The sequence below is a fragment of the Anas platyrhynchos genome, chromosome 13 (assembly GCF_047663525.1).
Source record: "Anas platyrhynchos isolate ZD024472 breed Pekin duck chromosome 13, IASCAAS_PekinDuck_T2T, whole genome shotgun sequence".
Taxonomy (NCBI): domain Eukaryota; kingdom Metazoa; phylum Chordata; class Aves; order Anseriformes; family Anatidae; genus Anas; species Anas platyrhynchos.
In genome coordinates this window covers 4,335,464-4,357,484 of record NC_092599.1, presented here as the reverse complement: position 1 = coordinate 4,357,484, position 22,021 = coordinate 4,335,464, and the positions used below count along the sequence as shown (strand labels likewise).

Here is a 22,021-nt window from a genome sequence, read left to right as displayed (position 1 = left end):
TTGGCATCTGCCGTCACAGTCCTTGCACGCTTTGTCTCGCCAAGGGGAGCAGTCAGCTCTGGGACGCTTCCAGCTCGTTTTGTTACCCTGTCGGAGATGACATTTTAAGCTGAAAGTGCTTTGCGTTTACCTGGCACCATGTCAAGCAACTTACCTCTCATCGCCCATGCCGATTGCTTGTTCAGTCAGAAACCTGCTACACGGCTTGTGCACATAATTACGGTAATTGCCTGGGAGAAAAGATCTTCCATTGTGCATCTTCCATTGAACAAAATGCATAACTGCTGGCCTGCACTGACCTTTTCCTGCTGCTTCCTTCCCATATGAGAATGGATGTTATTAGCTGAAACTTCCCCACGTCTGCTCCTTGTTCCGCCCTTCCTGAGCGCATCCCGCTACGACATGGCCAACGGTTTGCATGGGTCTGGGAGAAGCACCAGCAGTTCTCATAGATGTGGATTTTGCTTTTCCTTAGCTGCATAAACAGGATATTCTGTTCAAAATACAGCAAAATGGAGCCACATAGCCAATCGTGCACGTAATTTTCTCCAACTAAATGGTGCTGTTTGCTTGCTTAAACACTAACCCAGGGAAACACAAGTGTACATTTCAATAAATCAGGAACTTAAAGAAATCACTTCATACATTATTATCTTTATTGGCATCTCAAACAACTTCCCCTACCAGAAAAGTTGCCCAGAACGAAGACGGGAAGCGAGAGCTTTGCCACAGCCAAGCCCTCACTCGAGCTCGTCCAGCAGCATCCTGGAATTAACTCTGCCTCCCCAGGGGGCTGGGGCTTTCCTTCGGCCTTGGGAGGGCTGCGCTTGTTTATGTTTGTCTCTGATCCAATGTCAGCCGGGAGAGCTCTGGAGGGTTTCCGTGCACAAGGACAAGCTCAGCACCCCTCCTGCTGCCAGCACGGCAGTGCCTGGAGTCCTGCTCTCTCCCCTTGGAGCCCCCAAAGGCCACGCAGCGTCCCAACATCCTTGTGCCTTCAGGAGATTCCAAAATTGTCTCCGCAGGCAGAAGTGTGGCTGCAGCGTGGGGAAGCCTTTGAAGTTGACATTGCCAGGGTTGGAGCTGGTTTGAGCTGCAGAGGGGAAGCGATACAGAAAGAAAAGGCTTTTATTCTGACAGTCAAGCTTAAGCCTGCCCTCGCTGCATGTGAAGTGCGAGCTCGAAACTTAAAGAGGGGAAAATGAAAGGGCTGGATTCAGTGGACAGTCAGGTTGGACTCCAGCTCGGCTGTCAGGGGAACAAAGCCTTTGAAAAAGAACAAATCCCATCCTCAGCCATTCCCCTGGGTGGGACCAGCTTCAGCAGCTTCAAAGGCCGGGCTGTGCCACCGAGGAACCAGATGTGAGCACAGGGCCACCCCAGCACCCAGCCTTGTCCCACATCCTGGCCACGCTGCTCCCCTCGGGGTGCACTCAGCAGCACTGGGTGTGGGTCGGGACCACCTCTCTGCTCCTCCAGGATGACAGGGATTGCTGTCACGGCTTTACCCCTCCAGCATCTGCTTCTGCACCCACTGCTGGTCGGGGTGCAGAGGGTGGCCCTGGCATCACAGCTCGCTCCATGGCCCGCTGCAGCTCCAGAGGTAAAGGGCCATTAAGGAAATGTTCATGTAGGGACAGCACATCAAATAGGCAAAGCTGGGTGTCGAGAAACACACAAACACACACACAAAAAAAAGAAAGCAGCTTGTAATTACTTTGGTTGTATTGCCTTTCCAAAGGGCATAACATTTGAGGTGATTCATTAAGATCAGAGCCCCGGGTGTGTTTGTGAAGGCTGTGCTAGTACAGAAATTAATCATCTGGAGGAGCAGGGCTGGGCTTTGATGGTGGCTCCCATGCGGCCATGCAGACTGGCCCTTGGGGCATACCAAGGCAAAGCTGGTGCCCAGCTCCCGGCCACGCCAGCCTGCAGCAAGCCCCGAGGTGCTCGTGTTATCCCCTCTGCAGCCCTTGGGCTGTTGTAATAGCGACTGAAGCAGATTAATTACAAGGAAAGCACTGAACCACTGCTACTGCAGCTGTAATCTCACTTGTGGGCATTTTCCCCACAGCTGGTGCTTCTCTGTAATGGCCGGGATGGGATTGTTGGGGGAGTGGATATGATTCACTGGCCTGGTCAGCTGTCAAAAAATCTGGAGGCTGCTGATCCCTTTGCAAGCTGGACAGTGGCAGGCGCTGCCTTGGGCACGGGGCGGGTCTGGGTCCGGGCTGTGGGATGCTGCACGTGGGACACAGAAAGTGCCCCGAGGCACACGTGGGCCCTTCCTGACGCATTATCTAGTCGCAGCTGGGGGAAAATGATTCACATATAAAATATTTGATTTCAGCCGGGATATTTTTAAGACCGCTGTATAATAAAATCAAAGATTTATTACTGTTCTATTCCTGCATAGATGCAAAGCCCGTGAGTAATTATAGCTTTGCAGCAGCCTAACCTTTCAGGTATTTGCATTTCACGTTGCATCCTTACCGGGAATAAGAGGTAACTGCACTCAACTGCAAAACGCCTCCGGTAAGACTAGATCATCAGGAAATTGGCAAAAGGCAAGGTGCACGCTGTGTGTGTCGCAGCCCGACGTCCCTGTCACTTCTGCTCAGTTTATTAGCAGGAAGCATACCTTCACTGCACCCCTTCAGCTTGAATCTCCTGCGGGAGGAGCGCAGCCAGGGAGGCTTTTGCTCTTTCTGCTTTGTGACATGATGCTGAGTGCTCAACCGAGCCTCTGCTCCGGCAGCAGGAGCAGCGGGGCTGCGTGCTGCCCTCCTCGCCGGCCGCAGCCGGTGCAAGCACCACGGGGTGACGTTTCTTTTGGCAAACTGCAGATCTCTGACAAGTTTGCTCGGTAAGATCTCGCAGACTTTCCACAAACAAATTCCTGACGTAGCAGGAGTCGGGAGACAACTCCTAAAACCTTCAAAAAGGTGACATTTGCTCTGTTGTTCCATACAGACACAGGGCTTGGTCCAAAGCTTGTAGGAGCCTTTCTGCAAACCTTTTGGTCACAAAGCTCCCACCCTGGTCCCTCCTGGCACAAACCTCTCCCCCCAGTGCTAAATCTCATTAGGAGTTGAAAAGACTGACGGAAACCACACCGCTGTAAGGGGAGGAAGTGCTGGGGTTGTTGCTTTTGTTTCCAGGGCATGAAATAAGGTATTGAATAATGAGTTTTTCCTCATATTGCTTGAGTTGTGTGGGTGGATTGCTACAGCTGATTCCTAGCCGTGTGTCTGACAGACTCACGAATGAGGCCCCTTGGTGCACATCAGCTGAGGGAGACCCACTCTTGTCTTTTTCCTCTGAGAACTGGAAGCCAAAGAGCACGAGCACCCGTCCCTGCTCTAAAACCCACCCTGGCAGACGGTGCTGGCAGGAAACGTGCCCTGAGCCCTCCTCACCTGGGCATGGCCATGAGCAGGACACACCACCACGTTTGCCCAGACGCTGCCCACCGTCTGCCTGGCCGCACCGTGCTGTCTGCTGCGCAGGCTGGTGCTCTCGGGACAGCGATGGTCATCCACAAACACCCCGCAGGAGGAAATAACAACCACAGACTTTCTCAGCTCGGCACCGCAGGGGCTGGCCGCATTACGAGTGAACTCTTCCCATTCATGCTCAGGTTTCGTCACATTGAGAAGAAACAGAAGAAACGCTGGAACTGGAGAGGGGCTGGAAAGAAACAAAGAGCGGAGCAAAGTAACGTTAGTCATTAGAAATAACACTTCAGGAGATCCTTTTCAAAAATAACAAGCAGCTCACTTAACCTCCTACGTCAGAAAGGGCGATTCCGTATCTGTTATTCTGGAGCAAGGACTATGAGCTGTTCATAATACACACAGATATCAAAGAAAGCAGAGGAAAGATACCACGTGAGCAAGGGAGCTAAAGGACTGACAGCGCATTATCTTAAGCAAATTTGATTACTGTAGGCATTTAAAGTGTGCTTTGTCAGGCTTGTGCCAGGACAAGCCCTCCTGCAGCAAGCTGTGATTGTACCTATGACAAAAACCAATTTTGCTCAGGGGCAGTGGACAGAAATGCTGTGCAGGGCTGGCCACAATTTCCAAGAGACCCCCTCAGATTTCAAACTCCCTCTCTTGTTTCAAATTCAGCCACTGCTCTGTTTTGCCTGCCCATCCCTGATTCAATAGCTGCCAAAATAAATTTTAAATTGTCCAAAAGAAAGTCAGCCAAAGAACAACAGGGTGAAGACGGGAGGAGGGGAGGTGACAGCCCTTTGCAAACAGCTGAGCAGCAAGGGGCTGTCGGCCTGGGTGGAGAGCAGACCTTGCAGAGGGGCAGCAGCTCGAACTGTTTGTATTTGGTTGTTGGAATGTCTTTTCCTCCCTTAACTTTACAGCCCTGAGTCCATTACTCCTCCTATGAAATTGGAATTATGGAGAAAAATGGATCAGTGCATTTACTTGGAATCATTATGTGTCAAGTATTAAATTGGGAAGGAAATTTTAAAACCATTCTTCTAATATGAGTCACAGGAGTAAGCTATCAGGAGCCGTGTCAAAGGCACTGTAGCTGGCAAGAAACATATAGCATCTTTATGATTCTTCCTTTTACAAAACCCAGACCATAAACAATAGAAACAGGGGAAGAGAGAGAATGTAATTTCATTAGAGTAAACGTGACATAAATTTAATAATGAATAATAGCCGTTATCTATAAAAATATGAAAAGCCATTTTCAAAATCATTAGCTCTAATCGCAAATGAATTTTGCAGCTTCTTTTCTATTTTGCACCTCTGTAATGAACTCTGATAAATTCAAGGGACTACATGTTAAATAAAGAGATAGAAGGGTCTAATTTGCTGCTTCATTAAACCGGCTTATTTCTAGAACATCTTGCTGTTGCTCTGAATTTCCTATCTCTGAAAGGTGGAGACAATGGAGCTATCTGTCTCTAATGTAGTGTGGCACACAATTAGGGATTCAAAAGGATGTGAATCTCTTTCCATCAGAGATACATGCAGCGATTATTATTTTATTACCAAATACTGTCAGCATTACATATTTCCAACAGCTACTGTGACACCTGACTTGCATGTTAAGTTTGCACGAAGCATTATAAAAGAAGTCAGATGGAGTTTATTTATACCACATTATTCCTTCTTACGTAGGCCTTCGCAGAGTCTGGTACAGCAAAATGTTCACGGAGTTCAACATTGAAGATTTGCAGTCAGCCAGGATATATGGATGGTGGTTTGCCATTTGGACGTGTTTTTAAGGCAGTGATACATCACCAGCTCAACCTTACAAACCACGATTACAAATCAACAAAAAGCATATCTGGACCTCTCTCTATTTATCAAAGCACTTAAATGTGAATCTGAGGCACTGTCCTTCTTAGGGATGGAGTTTAAAAAAAAAAATTAAAGAGTTTTGAACTTCAACTGAAACTTATTTTTAACATTAACCCCAAAGTTTCCTAACCTCTGCTTGTACAAACTGGCTCTGACTAGAAGCCAGCACGCAACCGAAAGTTGGTTGACACGATCCTGGAACCACAAAGAGACTTGAGAAGACCAGCTTTGAACTGACAGAATAAAGATGTTTTCTTAGATGTAGCACGGGCTTGGGTTTTGCCTCCACACCCAGGTACCTACATGGGGGACTTACCTGGCAGTCTGAACAACAGCAAAAGGAAACGATTGAGGCATTTCAGGTGGTATTCTGCCTTCCTAAATCCACTTCATATATGCATATACATGTACATATATCACCTTCACATACCTACTGAGCAGTCAGAATTACCTCCCGTGTACCAAGAGGTTGCCAAAACAGGTCTGCAAAGCCCTTCCTTACCTCCCAGGCACTGCCCAAGGCGCTGTGCAACTTCTGCTCTGATTTCACCCTCCTAATGAATATCTTACCAATGCCAGAAAGCCTCACCTGGGAATACAAAGTAGGAGTTCAAGAGAGATATGAAAGTTTACTGTCACAAAGACGGCAGAGCAAATTGGTGGGACAACAAAACCCAGCCCTGCCCCACTGGAGGTGCATCTAGGCAGTGTGTTGAAGGCCGTCAGAGCATCCCATGCAGACTACTCATGGCATGTTGTTCCCTGTCTCACCTTTAATGCTAGTGGTGGGCGACACGGATCAGCTTAAGGGTTTGTGACACAAAGAAAGCTGGATCCAGCCTTGAAAAATCTACGAATAATAACTGCAATCACTTTCTTGTGAAGAAGAGAGTCTTCAGCCAGTCACATCATCCAAATTGCTGCGCCAGCATAAAGGAGACCGAGAGCTGTAATATAAATTATAACTACAAAGTGCAAAAAGGAGAGAAAGAAACTACCCAGAATATTGGACTGGAGAATTTAAACTCACAAGTCAGGACATTCAAAATCATGGCTCCCGCAGCACCCATAACTTAGCTCCCTGCACATATGTAGCATGTACTGCTGGGTACGAGCTCATATTTATGCCTCGCTCCTTCTCTGCCAGGGGCAGAGTTATGGCTGCTGGGGGAACCATAATTTTGATTTTCCTGACTTTGGTGCACTGAATCTTTAAGAAAGGGAAAAAGCCACCTGTTTGGGTGGTAGCGAATGTCTCTCTCCATTTGCCTTTATTCCCACTTTCTCTTCTTGCCCTCTGCAGACCCCAGTAAAACTATGGATTTGCACACACAAAGAGGGATAGTTGTTAAAAGGATGCAAACTATATCTTCTTTGGAAGAGGCAACATCTTTGCATACAGTCCCAGCCCATACAGGGCCTTGTTAGGGAGGCTGCATTAAAACACTAAAGCTCTAAGAGAGTTTTATTTACAAATGGTGTTTGCAGCCACCTTGTAAAACAAATTCTCCGCCCTGCCTGTATTGCAAGGGCCTTGCAATAACCTCTAAGACAGCCAACCCCGTCTGGAAGATGCTTACAACACCAGTTCAGAGCTCACCGAAATGCAGACATTCTTTATAGGTGGAACAAGCAGTGGCGAAAGCCTGAGCCTCAGTTTCAGAGCCATTTCCTGGCACTAGTTGCACTGTGGCTCTGGAGAGGTGAGGAAGGCCTCATTTTCCTTTTCTGTCTGCAGCAGCAGTAGCTGTTAAGGGGCCTTTTTGCTGGAAATACTATTTGGGAGATTGGCACATACTTTCAAAGAAAATTTCTTCTGTTTCTCTACTCGGGGTTATTAAGTAATGCCTGTTGCACGGGCTCAGATGTGGTTACAGTGAAAGGAGCTGTGTCTTCGCCGAAGGCTGCAGGAGCCAACGTGATGCTTCCTGATGACTTGGGTAACCTCTGGGTTGAGCCCTGCACCGCTCTGGCTTCCCTGCTGCCTGCCCAGCACTCGCAGGCTCCGTGCTGACAGCCCTCGTGTAACGGCAGCAGACACAACAACACGTGATTCCAGGCATTCGGTCACAGATAACTGCAAGAAAGAGAAATAAGTAGTACTAACGAAGTTAATACGTGGCATCTTGATGTTAGTGGCATTCCGCTGTGATGGTTCGCTTTGTAAAGCCTCTCGTTCTGTTCGGTCATTTATTTATAGGGGGAAGAAAAGAAGAGAAAAGAAAATTAACCTGGATGCTTCTGCTCTCTGCACAGTGATACTTTCCTGTGGAAGCCCTACTGATTAGAAAATGCTTTTGATTTGACTTCCTGGAACATTATGTTATTTTCTACTCCAATACGGGTTTATTTCAGACATATTTCAGAAGCTTTCAATGAACAAAGATGCAAGGAAATATATTACATTTGGGAAAATCATACAAACGGTAAATGCCTTTTCAAAGAAGTTATAATGATATTTCAAGGGCAGTTTAGACCTATTCAAATCGCATACTCTCATTACCATTCTTAGCAAGAGGCATAAGTCCTTCAATCTCTACGTAGTTTTGCTACTCTCTCTCCACAATTTTCAATTTCCTCACAACTATTCATCTGATTTATTATTTCCCTCCTGTATTTTAAATGCATTGTAACCCCATACATTTGTTTCACTCTCTCAGCTTCAATACTCAAGGTCGTTAATACCCCCAGATATCCTTTGCTTATATCACAACTTCAAATGTGCTCTTTCTTGCCCAATGGCTTGTTACATAATTACCACTGCCAATATCATCTTGTTTTTATAGTTTTACGATTAAAGAGATAAAAATGAACTCAGCTGAATAAAATGTAGGAACATACTTGCAATATCTGTGGCAAGGCTGCTGCTGCTGCTCCTACTGCACGGATGATACGGAGAGATGCAAAATTAATCTCTCAGCATGGCTCCTGAAAGTTAACTAAGACAAAATGAATTATGTAGTACTAGCGTTTGGCCCTTCTGATTAAGTGCTGCTTAAACACGCATCGAGTTTTAAATCGATCGCCCTGTACAGGAAGGCAAGGTGCATGCCAGCCAGGAAGGCTCAAGTTTGTCTTCAAAGAGGGAGCATCCTCACCATCCACGTCCCCAGGCACACCTCCTTGGGTCCCCAACCTGCTGCTCTCAGCCTCCACATCCCTCCCAGCATCCCTCCATCTGCCTGAATCACGGACCCTCTACCCAAAACACCCCGAGGAGGAGGGCTGTGGCACACCCAGGGGCACAGAGCCTTCGGGGCAGCTCACTCCATCCACCCTGCATGCACACCAGAGACAACTCCTCTCCCCCCACCACCCCCTGCTCTCACTCCATCTTTTCAGGGCACAGCAGACGTGGGAAGCCCCAGCAGCAATGCCTGGGACGGGCGCACTGGGGTGTGGGGAGGGAGCACGTTTGCTGGACACGGAGGAAGCCAGGCGCTCAGACGCGACAGGAAAGCATCCGCTTTCACTCCTGCTAACCCAAACCCTCCCCTTGAATCACAGCCTTGGCTTACGAACAGGAGGTTTATGTAAACATATAGCTTGCTTTCCATTCAAAGCGCACAATTCCTTCCTCTACTAAAAGCTGTTTTGTTTTTTTTTTCCATGCAACTCACAGACCCGGAGCCTGCCGTTCCAGACAGCCAGTCCTTAGGGCGGCGTTTGCAGGGGACCAAGCAAAAACTCTTTATTTTGTGTCTGGTGCTGAAATCCTCCGTCCTGTCTGTAACCATGCTGGTGTGGGTCCCACAGCTCTGGTGTTTCTCCAGGCAAACCTGGTTGTGGCTGGTGCCCCATGCTCCCAGGGGTGCCCAATGGCACCCATGCAGCAGCCCCTCAGGATCCCCAGCTGCCAGGGAGCCCCGGGCATGTGGGGTAGACTCACTGAAGCAAGCCTCAGTCCTACCTTTGACTCATGAAAACAAACCAGAGGAAAATACCACCCTGTTAGTCACTCCTGGGGAAGCAGGCCCGTGCTGGACGTGCTGCCTGGCACAGCCACAGGTGGTGTAGCCACAGCACTCGCAGCCACTGTGCCATCCCGCACATCTCACCCAGACCTCAGCCTTCCCCTGCTGTTTTTCCCTGGGGCAGCTCACAAAAGCCCCAGGGGTGGTTTTATTGCTCAGAGAGACTGCTGCAGCTGAGTCCTGCTGCCCTGCTTGCTAACACACATCCTCCCCAAATGGAGTGGTTTGAAGAGGGGAGTTTCAGTAAACGAGGTGTTAGGAAAAGAAAACGCATCAGTCCCAAATCCTACACGTATCCTCCCTCCGTCACCCCTACAAAACCAAGCAAATTTTGCATAAAATTACTTTTATCAGAGCAAGAGGAGGTACAGCTGCATCCACTCTCCAGGAGTGACCCCTTCAAGCTGCAGCACCATCCTCCCAGACCCACTAATTTAGCATTCCCTAACGAGGGCCACAGCCCCACGGGGCTGACTTGCTTGATGTTATCAGACCATTAAAGCACTCATTAGAGAAGGGCTCCATTTGCTCTTTGGCCTACGGAGCTCGGATGAGTTGCTGAGCAGCCGGCCAGGCTCCTGGAGGAGAATCTTTAAGAAAACAACGTCTGAGGATAAATTTACAGCTACAGCAACCGCATATTAAGTGCGTTTTACCCCAGCTAGTTCCGTGTCACAAGTTGTCAGTACAGATTGGTGGGAAAAGAGCATGAAATATTCATGAAGTTATCAATGGCACCGAAATACCCGGTTAATTATGCTGCTCAGCACCTCCTCGCAGGCTCCCAGTACCCAGCGCCCGGCTTGCTCGTTAGCGTCACCGCGCTCTGATTGCGCCTTTGTGGCAGCGCTTCCTCCGTGCCCCTGCCACACCACCGTGCTCTTGGACCAGCTCCATCCTAATTAGCTTTGCTGCCACTGGAATTAGGCGATATGTTGTAGAAGTCACTTAAATTAACTTCTGACTCTTCCTCAGACAGATGGGGCCTCTGTACCCGTGCCCGCCTGTTCGGTTTGGTTAATCATTCCTTAAAGGGCTGTCGCAAACAGGGCGCGTCAGAAACGTGACCTTGCCTTCAGCTCTGCTGTTTGAAGAGGAATGTGCTTCTTAGAAGGCATCTTCGTTTCTCAAGGCAGCTGGGTTAGGTATTTGGGTCATGGCCCGGAGGTTTCCAGGTAGCAGGGCCCCACTGAGCTACTCACAACCCAGACAGCACCGGTTACAGAGCTCCCCTCCCTCCCGTGATGGTGCCTGCAGGGTGCATGCCAATGGGCATCACCTTCCAAAAGCTGTCTGTGCTGGGCTAGGGGCTGTAGCTGGGAGAAGCTCAGACAGCGCAGGGTGGGGTATTCTGGGGCATGCCAGCCTAGATTTTAGATGGAATAGACTTTAATTTGCATTTTAAAATGTTAAAGTTTCCACAGACTTTATTGTTGTACTTGATGAAGATCTTTTCCAGCCTAAATAGTTCTCTGATTCCATGATTAGCAATGCTGGGAGCAATGCTGCTCTGCCCCACAAAGGGAAGATGCAGCTCCAGTCGTACCCTGTGCTTGTGTGCAGGAGGGCACCCAGATGAGTGAACTAATGCTCATTGAAGGGACTTTTCTGAGATTTTCCCATCTAGTAGGCTTCATCTAGAGCTGTGAGCACACAGTGCATTGAGTCAGCAGTTTTCAATTAAAAAAAAAAAAAAAAAGTGTAAGAGTTTCCCTTAGTTCCTCCCTGGAGGTTTGCTTTCAAATTTCCCCTTCAATCAAGCCCAGCTTTCAAAGTTTAGCTGGCTCCATCAGCACGGTTTGTGAGCATGCAGACCATGCAGGGCAAAGAGTTTCCCTACAGCAGGGCTGGCGAAGACTCACCTGAACATGGGTTTGGGGACATTTTGCTCGTTTCTCTCAAGATGTGTTGCAAGACACCAGCAATACTGTGGTTCTTGTCTGACACGATAGCGTCTTACTGGTAGGACTTACTGCAGCATTTGAGAAACTCGCAGCCAACAGCTTCAAAAAGCGCCCCTTTCACCAGTCTCTTGAAACACTTCATCCTACCGAAGGCTTACTTCAGTGCTGACACTGCTGCCAATTTATTTAAATAGCTTTACCTTTGGAAGACAGGCATTATCTGATGTACCACAGCCTGCCTGTTGCACGTTATCTTTCTTTATTGCAAGCAAGACACTTCAGCACATGCTTCAGTATCATCTCATGAGTGCATTGCTGTAGCACTTGCTGAATCAGGGTTGCAAAACTGTAAAATCCTCTTGCTGCCATGTGGACAGAACTGGACATGGCGTGGTGTCCCCTCCAAGGGGAAGGTGCTGTCACTGGGTCATGGTCTTGCTGATTTGGGGCCATCTTCTGAGCACATTGGGTTTCTGGGGAGTGGGGGACGGATGCTGCCGAGCCGTGACCGCACTTCTGCAGATTCTGGAATGTGTCTATCAAACCGAAGTGGGTTTGGAGGCCACTCTCCCAGCTCTTGCTCCGTGATTATTTGCGTTAAATATTCCCACAGAAATATTTGTGGTGTGGCATTCATTCCCTAACCCATGCTGAGATCCCCTGTTATTCCTGTAGTGATCCCCATGCGCTGGCCCCCTCACAGTCGCTGCCTGCAGTCCCACGGGTCCCGTCAACTCACTTTTCATGGCTCCAGGGTCACCCTTGCCTTCCCTGGGCAAACTGCCTTCCCTGTAAAGGAAAGAAACAGCTATCCGCCACACAATAGTGCACAAATAAGAACATGATTAAACCATACTGGGTGCTGAGAGGCAAACTACTGCACTATGATGTTCAAAAAGCCAGAATAATGTGATGGTTATAAAGACAGACAGCTCAGGCAAAGATTGCCTAGAGCACAGAATGATTGTCAGGATGGGCAAAAATGTAGAAAATCATGTGAGTGTGTAAGCTGCCAAAGCCAATTAATCCTAAGAACATTTTGCAACCATTAGGCTTCTATTACTGTGCATGCATCATAATTACTAGGGGTCTGCGTGGATATGATGGCAGATCCTTAACGATATCGAGTTTCCATTTGACCTTTAATTATCTTCATTGCATTTGTTTGTGTTGAATCGTTGCAGCATCTAAAGTTTGAAAAATTGACTCATTTTTAATTTGTCATTTCAAGCGGTGCTGCAAAAGATCACCGAGCTCCTCCTGGCAACGAGGGCGAGGAGCCTGGGAGGGCTGCTCGGAGGAGCGGGGATGCTGCGGCGCTGCCCTGCCTCGCGCCACTTTACAGGCAGCTCACGCCGCCAACATCAGAGCCTGAGAAATAGCAGGAACACGGAGATCAAGGAAACTTTCTGCTGATAGAGAGGTGCAGAGAGGCGTTTGTCTCGGCAGCTTGGATTTGAGCATCCTCCTCTGTGGTGGGGCTGGAGAAGCCAGAGCTTGGAAATGCAGGTGAATGCAAACCCTATGGGGAAGGACGGGATCCACCTCGTGTGGCTGGCTTGAACCAGTGGCACTGCAACCCCGAGCCATCAGAAACACTGCCCTGAGATTTCAGCATTGTTGCCTGGGCTTATCTTCTGCTCGATAACAAACAACAGGGGGTTATATCAAAATTAGCTTCACACTTCCTTTAGCAACGCATCCTACCCCCAAAAAAGCTCTTTTATCAAAGAATGTGAAAAGATGATGCTTCTCAGATTGCTGTGCTGCTGCCCTGATAATGTGACAGATATTTGCACTTCTACAGAAATTAAATGGGGGCCATTTTTAAAATCTGGTGTTTTTTTTTTTATATCTTCTATCCATTTGGTTATAATTATTGCAAAATCTTGATAGTAGGAAACAGAGATGACAGGGTGAGAGAGCTAAATAGGCTTTGGTTTATCCAAAAAAAATTAAGATAGAAAGCCCACTGACTTGCCATTAACTGAAATATATTAATCTTCTGAAACTGAGCCCCAGGTCTGTGAGCAGCCCACCAGACCTTCACCTCCATGGAGCTGACATCCCTTCCACACAGTGGGTTGCTTGCAGAGTGTCTGCCTAGTTAGGGATCTCGGTTTAGTTCCTGTCCAAGGAACACCGACCTGCAGTCTCTGCCATCACGTTTACCTTCCTGAAACTCCTTTCAGCCTAAAACTCTTTTGCTCTCAGCTTCCCCGTACCTGCTGGCTTCTGGGAGCCCGGTGCAGACTCTCGGTTCTCACCCTTTAACACTCACCCTCCGGGGCTGTTTCCTTACAGCTCTGCGCTTCCCGACAGACCAGGTGCTGTCAGCGCTTCCAGCTGCAGCCTTCCCGCTCTGCCTGGCACAGACACCCTGCGGGCAAGCTAAAACCACAGAGATTTGGGCCAGTTCAGGTGCTCGACACATCACCGCTCTCCCTGCCCTGTGGCGTGGCAGGGATTAAGCCAAAATCAGACCATTATGGGCAACGCTTGCTAAGCCCAGCACACGATTCCCAGCAGAGTGGCCAGACCTTTGTGCTCCTCCTGGCCTCCATCTCCCCAGTTTCTTTGCCACCAGTCACCAAGCAGGTGTTTGGCATAGGGTAATGATAGCCCATAGGTGGGATTGGAAACCTTGCTTTCTGTTCCCATAATGTTTATCCTCCTGCTGTTGTCCCCTCAGCCCCAGGGAAGTCAAGCAGAGGACAGACTCTGGGCAATGGGCCTTCAGTTTTAAGTAGAGGATCTGCCCCTCTCTTCACCATCCTCCCAGATTTTTGCTCTCCAAACCTAGCTGTGACAGCCAGCCTGAAAAAAAAAAGCCAGTCCTTTAGAAAAGTTCCACTGGACCAAAAGGATAGACTAAAGAGAGCTCTTGTTTTCATGATTAAAATAAATAAATAAATAGAAATAAAAAAATAAATAATTCAACATACATCAGAACTGCAGCACCTCTGGCAGAAGAGGTCATCTCAGAGCATTCGCTTAGTCTCGCCTTTTTGAGGTCTCAAAGCAATTAAACAGATGGATTTCTTCAGACAAGCCATTACCTGCTAATCTTCTTTCTTTTTTGGGGGAACTGGTTGTGAACCGTGAGTTACACTTTGTTTTGTTTCCTTACCCAGATGTTATTTTAAGTGTCTGAGTTCTATAATTGCACAGCGCTCTGGGCAACTGAGACAGAGAAGCAGCATATAAATAAGGCTGCCTCGCCTCCCTGCTAGCGTTTACCCAGTCCCATTTGCTTTACGAGACGAGCAAAAAAGAAAGAGGCGAAGCAGGCTGTGCGTGGCGGGCAGGAAGGCAGAGCCTGCGGGCTTCAGGGAGTGCTGGGACGGGCAAGGACACCTCTTCCAGGAAGGAGATAAACAGCAAAATAACCTTTTTTGCAGGTCAGAGCACATTGCGAGTTTTTTACTGTTGCTGGTTGTCTTTTTTTTTTTTTTTTAAATAATAATAATTTTAAAAAAACTTCTGAAGGAGTCCAAAGAGCAGGACGCTGCTTTTCTGCTGCATTTGCACATGGGCAGATGAGGCTTTTCAACATGATAGTCAAGCAAGCAGCTCCACGGGCAGCATTTAGCATTTCATTTCAACATGCCTGCACTGCTTAGGAGCAGGAGAGCCTTGTGCCTGACCAACCTCATGGCGCTGTTCCCTGCCCCTCTTGCAGGCCAGCCCTGACCCCAAACCCTGCAAGCAAAGCACCCCCGAGCTGCTCCTCTCCATCTCTGCCACTCCAAGCTTCTCTTTTCCTTTCCCGTTTCTCTCTAAAACACACCAAAATGTTACAGGCAGTATTGAGCCCTCCAGGGCTCATTGCTGACCACCCCGGTGTGGGTACTTACAGCCCATTTTCTCAGCCATACAGCTTGCACTGAAGATCAACAACTGCAATGCCTCCTACTAACTGATAGAAACAATTACTTTAGGTGAAGACTTGCAGGTATTTAAACACGAGAAAAGTGCTTTGGAAGCCTGATTAAAACAAGTGGAACAAAATCCAAATATAATTTTGTCCCTAGCCTTAGCACTGGTCATAAAACACGGCTGGTTGTCCTGTTATTAATTATTATTACAACTCCTTTCACAGCATCACGGAGGCAGAGCACAAAAATCTTTGTTACAAGTTGAATGTTGGCTCTGGCTGAGCAGAAAGCAGGTGAGCACTCATGGGAGCACCTTTTGAAGCTATTAGTTATTTAAGCAATTTGTAGGAAGAATAGGGAGCTGTGCTGGGAAGGAGAGGTAGCTCCGAGCTCCTCGCCATGGAGAGAGCTTTCCTGGTTTGTCTACATCAAAGACTCGTAGCATCACCGCCCACTCATTTGATCTTAATTCAGCTCAAAAAAAGCTCCGCTTCATGCATTTCTAGGTATGACTTAGACATGGAGCATGACGCAACGGTGCTTTGATGAACAAGGAAACATAGACTGGGTATCGTGTGTGCCAGGACGATTTGGGCTGCTTTTGGGAAGAGGTGAACACAGCCACGCACGCACACGCACGCAGCTATAAATAACGCACGAGCTGCTCACGGGGGAACAGGAGCCGAAAGCCCTGTTGATACAATTCATTGTCCCAGTTCATCTCTGTAATTTTATCACCCTAAAAATATCCGTGCAGCCAGCATTCTTTATGCAAACTATGATAATTTCGAGCACAACACAGCGTGCCGGCAGGCTCTGAGACAGAAGCATGGGGACGAAGCCGGGCTCGCCTCTCGCTGCTGGGCCAGTGGTGGCACCACGGGGACAGGAGCTGGGTCTGGCACCTGCCTGCTCCCCACTACCCCTGAGCAGCTCCAGCTTCCCAAGGAGAGGCTCCCAAAAGGCTCCCACAGCACAAAAGCACTGATAGCTCCAAATAGATGTCTGGCACTGGGCTTCGTGTGCTGTCTAGGTGGGCTGGAGCTGTGGCATTCAACATATGCCACGTCCTGGGGCCAAGCTTGGGTGAGACCAGCTCCTTACATCCATCCCTGTCCTGGGCAGCACTTATTCCCTGCCCTGCTATCGCTGCACGTCCACCTCCAAAGCCAAAGGCAGCTGGGCTGTGTCAAATCCTTTCTGGGCGATCAGCTCCTAACGCTGTGTGTAACTCGCTGGCTTATTGAAGATGTGCTGCCAGGCCCTGTAACACAAATCAGTTCTGAAAGAAAAATTATCCTACGGTGTCAACAACACAGAGCTCCAGATAGGCCAGGAGAAAACAAGCTGCGAGGCATTTTGCTCAGATGAGGAAGTGAAAAGGCTCTTTGCCTGCGTTTTACTTTGCACAGATGGAAAAGGAGCACATGGGCACTCTGACACTCATCACCTTTAATAGCTGTCCCAGGGCTAAATCCTCACTCATCATGCTGGAAATGTAGGGGCGAGCCTGCAACTCATAGCCTTCAATAATAGAAGCAGCCATTTATAGAGAGATGTGAAATATTTAGACTGAAAGTGTTTCATTTCACTTAATTTAAAATCACTTAACACCTGGAAAACTTCTATAAATGAAATCACTGGAGATTCGGTTTCCTACTCTGTCCAAACGTACCCGGAAAAGAAATGTGTCCATTTTCTGTGCAACAAATGCTCAATTGCAGATTTTCTGGATAATAAAATCTCCAGCCTAGCTATTTAATTATTCAGCTGACTGCTGGAGGAATATGAAGCTATGGAAATCTAAAGCCATGTGCCGGGAACTCTGGAGTAAGTTATAGCAAACGTTTGCTTTAAAAAGACACCAAATAAGCTATTTAGAAGCTTATACTTATGAGATAATGATCATTTAATAATTATGCAAAGAATTGCCATCTTCGCTCACATAATCTCTCCTCATAAGGCCAAAAATATTTTCTTTTTTAGAGCTCCATAAAACAGGCATGTTTTCCGTGCCAGAGTTTTAAACCGAGATCACAATCCTGCCACGGGAGGCATGTGGCCAGGCTCGTTCATGTCACTGGGCTCCCGTACAAGCATAAATCTCCTGCCATAAAATCCTAGTGCTGAAAAAGGCCTAAGCAACCCCTTTGTGCTACAGTTCCCACTCCTTGCAGCCTCCCAGCCTGCCCCAGGCACCTCCAGGCAGGCGGTCACACCTTTGCCACGCGTCCTCACGCTAACACGGGTCCGGCTAGCCGGCCAGAGCCAGGATCCAACAGTGTTCTCATGGCTCAGACAGTTATTAGCCACAATATACTTCCAGCATTAGGTAATTTGTAATTACGTGACTAATTACATCACCAATTGAGTGCAATCTGCCATTTCTGGAATTCTCTCACTAATCAAACGCTGTCCTCGAGGCACGAGAAATATGCTGACACAGAGCAGCGGGAGCGACAAATCACAGCATCCTTGTTATCACAGCATCCCCGCTGAGCCGCCGCTGATCAGATGAGCCTGCAGGAGCCTCAGCGTGCTCCAGCCGACTCAAACTGTGCCTCTCGTCACGTTGCAGCAGCCAACACAGCCCAGATTGCCAAGGAGGCATGTGGGAAGGAAGCAGCTCCCACACCAGGGCAAGCTCTGGCCTCCAAGGGCTCAGGCCAGGAGGAAATGCAGGCTCCTGGCTGCTCGCAGGGATCCAGAAGAGACTGAACACTCTCCTCCCTGCTCTGAGTTTTGATCATCCAGCCCAGGCCACTCTTTCCACAGACTCATCGCTCTTCTGTAAAACCTCTTTTTTTACAGCCTGCAGACACGGCTGCTGCGATGAGCAGGCACAACGTGGTGGCAAGCAGGCACTGATTTGGGATGCTCTGCCCATAATCATGGGGGCATTGTGCACATGGCATCCTCTCCTCCACCACAGGTTAACCCCAGAGGTGCCCAGGGCTGGCTCCTCAGGCATTGTGCTGCTGGAGAGCTTCCCCAGCCCTCAAGAGAAATAATTTGAGAGCCCTTTTGAGAAATAGTTGGGGAGCCAGCTGCTTCTGCAGACTGGCCTTAGTAACATTTTTCAGCCCTAGACCCCATCAGTGTAATCAGGCTCCTGAACAGCCAAAGGCAAAGTGGAAAGTCATCATATTTATGGAGTGCTTCCCCCCTTCCCTGTCGACTGTTCCAGACCTGACTCTACTTACTCGCTCCATCACTTGTCTATCAGGAGGTCTCCAGAACCTCTAGATGTACAATATTGGCTGATTTTGCCTCAATAAAACTTGTTGGAGGTGGCATTGGGGCAAACCCAGCTCCACAGGTCCCACAACCGGGCTGCAGCGGTGCGAGTCCCACTGGGAACAGGTGGCAGAAACACAAATCATTTGCCTAATGAGTGGACAAACTTTTTGCTAGCTGTTTTCTCTGGGTTTCCAGTGGAATAATCTTCATTTCTCCTCCCAGGCTTCTGCTACTGGTCCGTGCTCTTCCTACTGCTGTCGTCATCCCAGATAGCCCTTGTCTGCTTGGGAAATTCATGGTATGTATATTTTTGTGCATGGTGCTCTTGAGATGTCTGAAAAATGTTCCTGTGAACCAGGCACTAATGTATCACTCTCTGGAGAAGATAAATTTCTGTCTGCTTCCTTCCTCCCTGTTACAGTACGGGGTGAATACAGATTTGTTTGGAAAGGTTGGGTTAAAACAGTAATATGCTTTCTCTTCTCGTTATGTTTCATGTAATGCAGCAATTCCCATTTCACGTTGAAAATATGAGAGATCTGCATCTGAACAGATCCTTGGCTCGCTTAGCTGAAGATGTCTCATAATTGTCTAACGCTAACTTTGCCTTTAGGATTTTCTGTCTGATGTTCACAATTAAAGGGGGAGAAGACGCTTTATTTTTGGTGGCTGGAGCTGCTGTGAGCAGCTCCACAGCCCCCCTGCAGCATGACTCTGCCACATAAATCCCAATAAGATGAATCTTCTGGGGTCTCAGCCACATCCCCTCACATACCAGGGCACAGGGGACCGGGCACCCACCCCTCCTGGAGGAAAACCAAACCAAACTTCTCGAGGCACTGCCATGGGGTGTCTTTAGTGCTGTCAGCGAGCAGGGCACCTGCTGCCATGCAAGAAAAGGATGGGAATTATTTTATAACTAACAATTCCCCTCTTTCACCAGAGTTTTAAGCCCAAGGTGGGAGTCATCTCCTGAGGCCAAGATGAGAAGAACAAACAGAGTGATGGAGAATGGTGTTTGAAATGACAAACACATATTTGGCTTTGTGAAAAACAAAACTCCCCATGCTGCTATTTCCCAGCCCTGGAGGCCTGAGGGACACGCTGCTCCCACACAGGGGACGTCCCTGTTTCTGCCGTAATGGTACTGCAGCTTCCACGCACACGGAGAGCTGATGAATTAACCAGAGAGAAGAGATTACAGCTATAAGGGAATTTGTGGCTTTTGAGCAAGGCAACCTGCGCAGATCACAGCTCTACAAAGTGTTCCCTGCTGCAGGGCCCATTGCTCTCACCATCCCAGTCCCAAGCAAGCTCCAGTCCCTGCAGGCGAGCACACCTTGTGTGAATCAGCTGGAGCAGACTCCTGCATTTAGCTCCTGCTGCCAGGCCTCGTGGAGCCTGAGCACGGTGCCACGGGAGGGTCCCCACGGGCAGGTAGGGTGGCCAAGCTCTCGGCCCTCCTTCCATCCCCTTGCCAACTGTGAAAGGCTAGAAAAAGCACTTTGCAATTTTGAAAGAAAGCAAAGAAAGCACAAGTGTAGGAGTATTGTCAATGAACAGTTTGCAAAGGAACTCAAAGTACAGGACTGCTTTCAAGATAAACTCACAATATTTTCCAGGACAACGAATCCACAGGAAACTCTTCCATCAGCTTGTTGGCAGCTCCGAAGCTGAATGCCAGTAATCTGGCAGTGAAGAACTGGCATCCAGCACGTTACAGGTTTAGAAGCTCACCAGTTTCACCCCCTCTAAGTGTTGTGGTAACTTCATTACTCATTACAGACATTACTCATGTCTGTAACAAGATTTTACCTTTACACTCATTTTGCACCCAAAGCAATGCACCCAATACGCCCACCCTGACTGCAAGCAGCTCAAAGAAAAGCTGCCCTCCACTCAAGCCCATGAGAAGGTAACTGAGATCTTATGAAAATTCATTATCCTTCCTTAGAAAAATGCACGAAGAAGATGTTTATAAGCATTGGGCATCACCTAAAATAAACTTTTTGTCTCTTTTTCATGCAATGCTGACACCAATTTACTCCAAACATAAGATCTTTGTGCACGTGCAAAGTCCCATTTCTTCTGTCCCTCAGTCCCATGGCATGTGTGATAGAGACCAGCTTATGGCTTATTTGATAATTAGCCTCATTACAGGCAACTTGGAAGCTCTTCAGTCCACTAAAATATGCACTGAGTGCTGCAGGTATGCAGGAGCTGACAAATCTGAAGTTAGACAACACTGGGGCCACCATACTTCACCAGAATTAACTGGCCAGCTCCCGCATGGATATAAGCAAAAAGGGACCTTTCAGAGTGAAACAGATAGACCCCAGCTCTCAAAAGTGAGTGGCAGTTAGCAAGGCTGTCCAAGACAAACTGGAGAAAACACAAAAACACATCTAGTCCTTTCCTTGGTCTGAAACTAGCAGCATTTCAGATGATGAGCTCAAAAACCCTCACCAGAAGTTCATTTTACTCAGGCAGTTTTCCATAAACGTACACATTTTTAACATCCTACATATACATCAGATTTCTCTTGCAGACAAGAAAAACAAGGAGTTCCCTTAGTGATGATGTGTCCACGTAATAGAAAATGTGTCTTAGGAGCTGGGAACACAAGGGAATAGCAGAGTGCAGTTTGGCTCGTGATATGTCCTTGGAAAAATCTCTCATTTTGGCTACACGTAGGGAAAATTACCCTATATTGGCAGCAGATGAGATTTAGATTGATCAACAGTGAGCAAAGATGCAAGGATTTGGCCCTAGCAAATCCTTGTTTCTGCGCCTACATTCTTGCTATACGTCATTTGGTTACTGGGAAGGGCGTAGAGCACTGCAGCCCCTTCATCCCCTCACCCTCTAGCTTCAGATACTGACATACAATTTACAATTAAAAAGAGAGAACAGAAGCAAAGTGAAGAACAAAATATTTGCATTGTTGCAAACTGCCAGCTTGCCTGAACTGTGAAGTCCCCAGACTATTTTGGGATAATTCGGCACCTTTCAACTGTCACACAGAATTTCATGGGGGATGATGCTTGGCATTGTTTATATGACATTAGCATCACCTTTTCATCCTACCAGGGACCATCAAATGCAAAATTGGATTAAATTTGGCAGATCACATTATATATGGGGAAGTGAGAAATATTGCTATATCACAATTGATTTTCCCAAAGGCACCAGGCAACCTCTGATATTTTGATACTGAGATGATAAATAATTTTCCACTGGTAATTTCCATATTCAGTAAGCTGAGACATTTTTCTCAGTATGCAAATGAGATATATTTAAAGCACCACTTTGTGTTGCTTACAATTAGATTGATGTGGATGGCTGCAGGAGGCTGTTTGTCTTGGCGATACTGAAGGGGCAGGAGCAGAGGGAAGTCCTTCATGCAACAGAGCCTTCAACCTAAACCAGATTTGCTCATTGGACTTGGATGATCATGACTTTTGTGCCTTGGATGAAGCCTCAAACACCAAGAAATGCTGCTGTGACACCACATTGTCATGAGCCACATGCTTGCCTTAGCCAGTTACATTGCAGAGGTTACTGGTGCAACCCTCCTCTTGCTGGCTGAGATGTTTGATCTTGATTCCACAGAATAAAAGCACTGATTTACCCATGCCTTCTCCTAAAGCTCTGGCTCAGCAGGTCACAGTCACCACTTTACTCAGTGA

At 47.8% G+C, this 22,021-nt stretch overlaps 1 long non-coding RNA gene across 8 annotated transcripts in view; it reads right to left on the bottom strand.

The window, feature by feature from the left end:
• Positions 1-638: 638 nt before the first annotated feature.
• Positions 639-22,021, bottom strand: part of LOC113845059 (uncharacterized) — a 78,716-nt gene continuing 57,333 nt past the window's right edge. For 2 of the 8 annotated variants that reach the window (XR_011812504.1, XR_011812508.1), the window contains exons 3-8: positions 8,178-8,275; positions 6,937-7,413; positions 6,108-6,186; positions 5,839-5,925; positions 3,420-3,690; positions 639-1,658 (exon numbers count right to left, since the gene is read on the bottom strand). This is a non-coding gene — a long non-coding RNA (uncharacterized lncRNA). The remainder of the gene's footprint in view (positions 1,659-3,419; positions 3,691-5,838; positions 5,926-6,107; positions 6,187-6,936; positions 7,414-8,177; positions 8,276-22,021) is intronic. The other 6 variants (XR_011812511.1, XR_011812507.1, XR_011812505.1 and 3 more) reach the window with 6 other exon arrangements.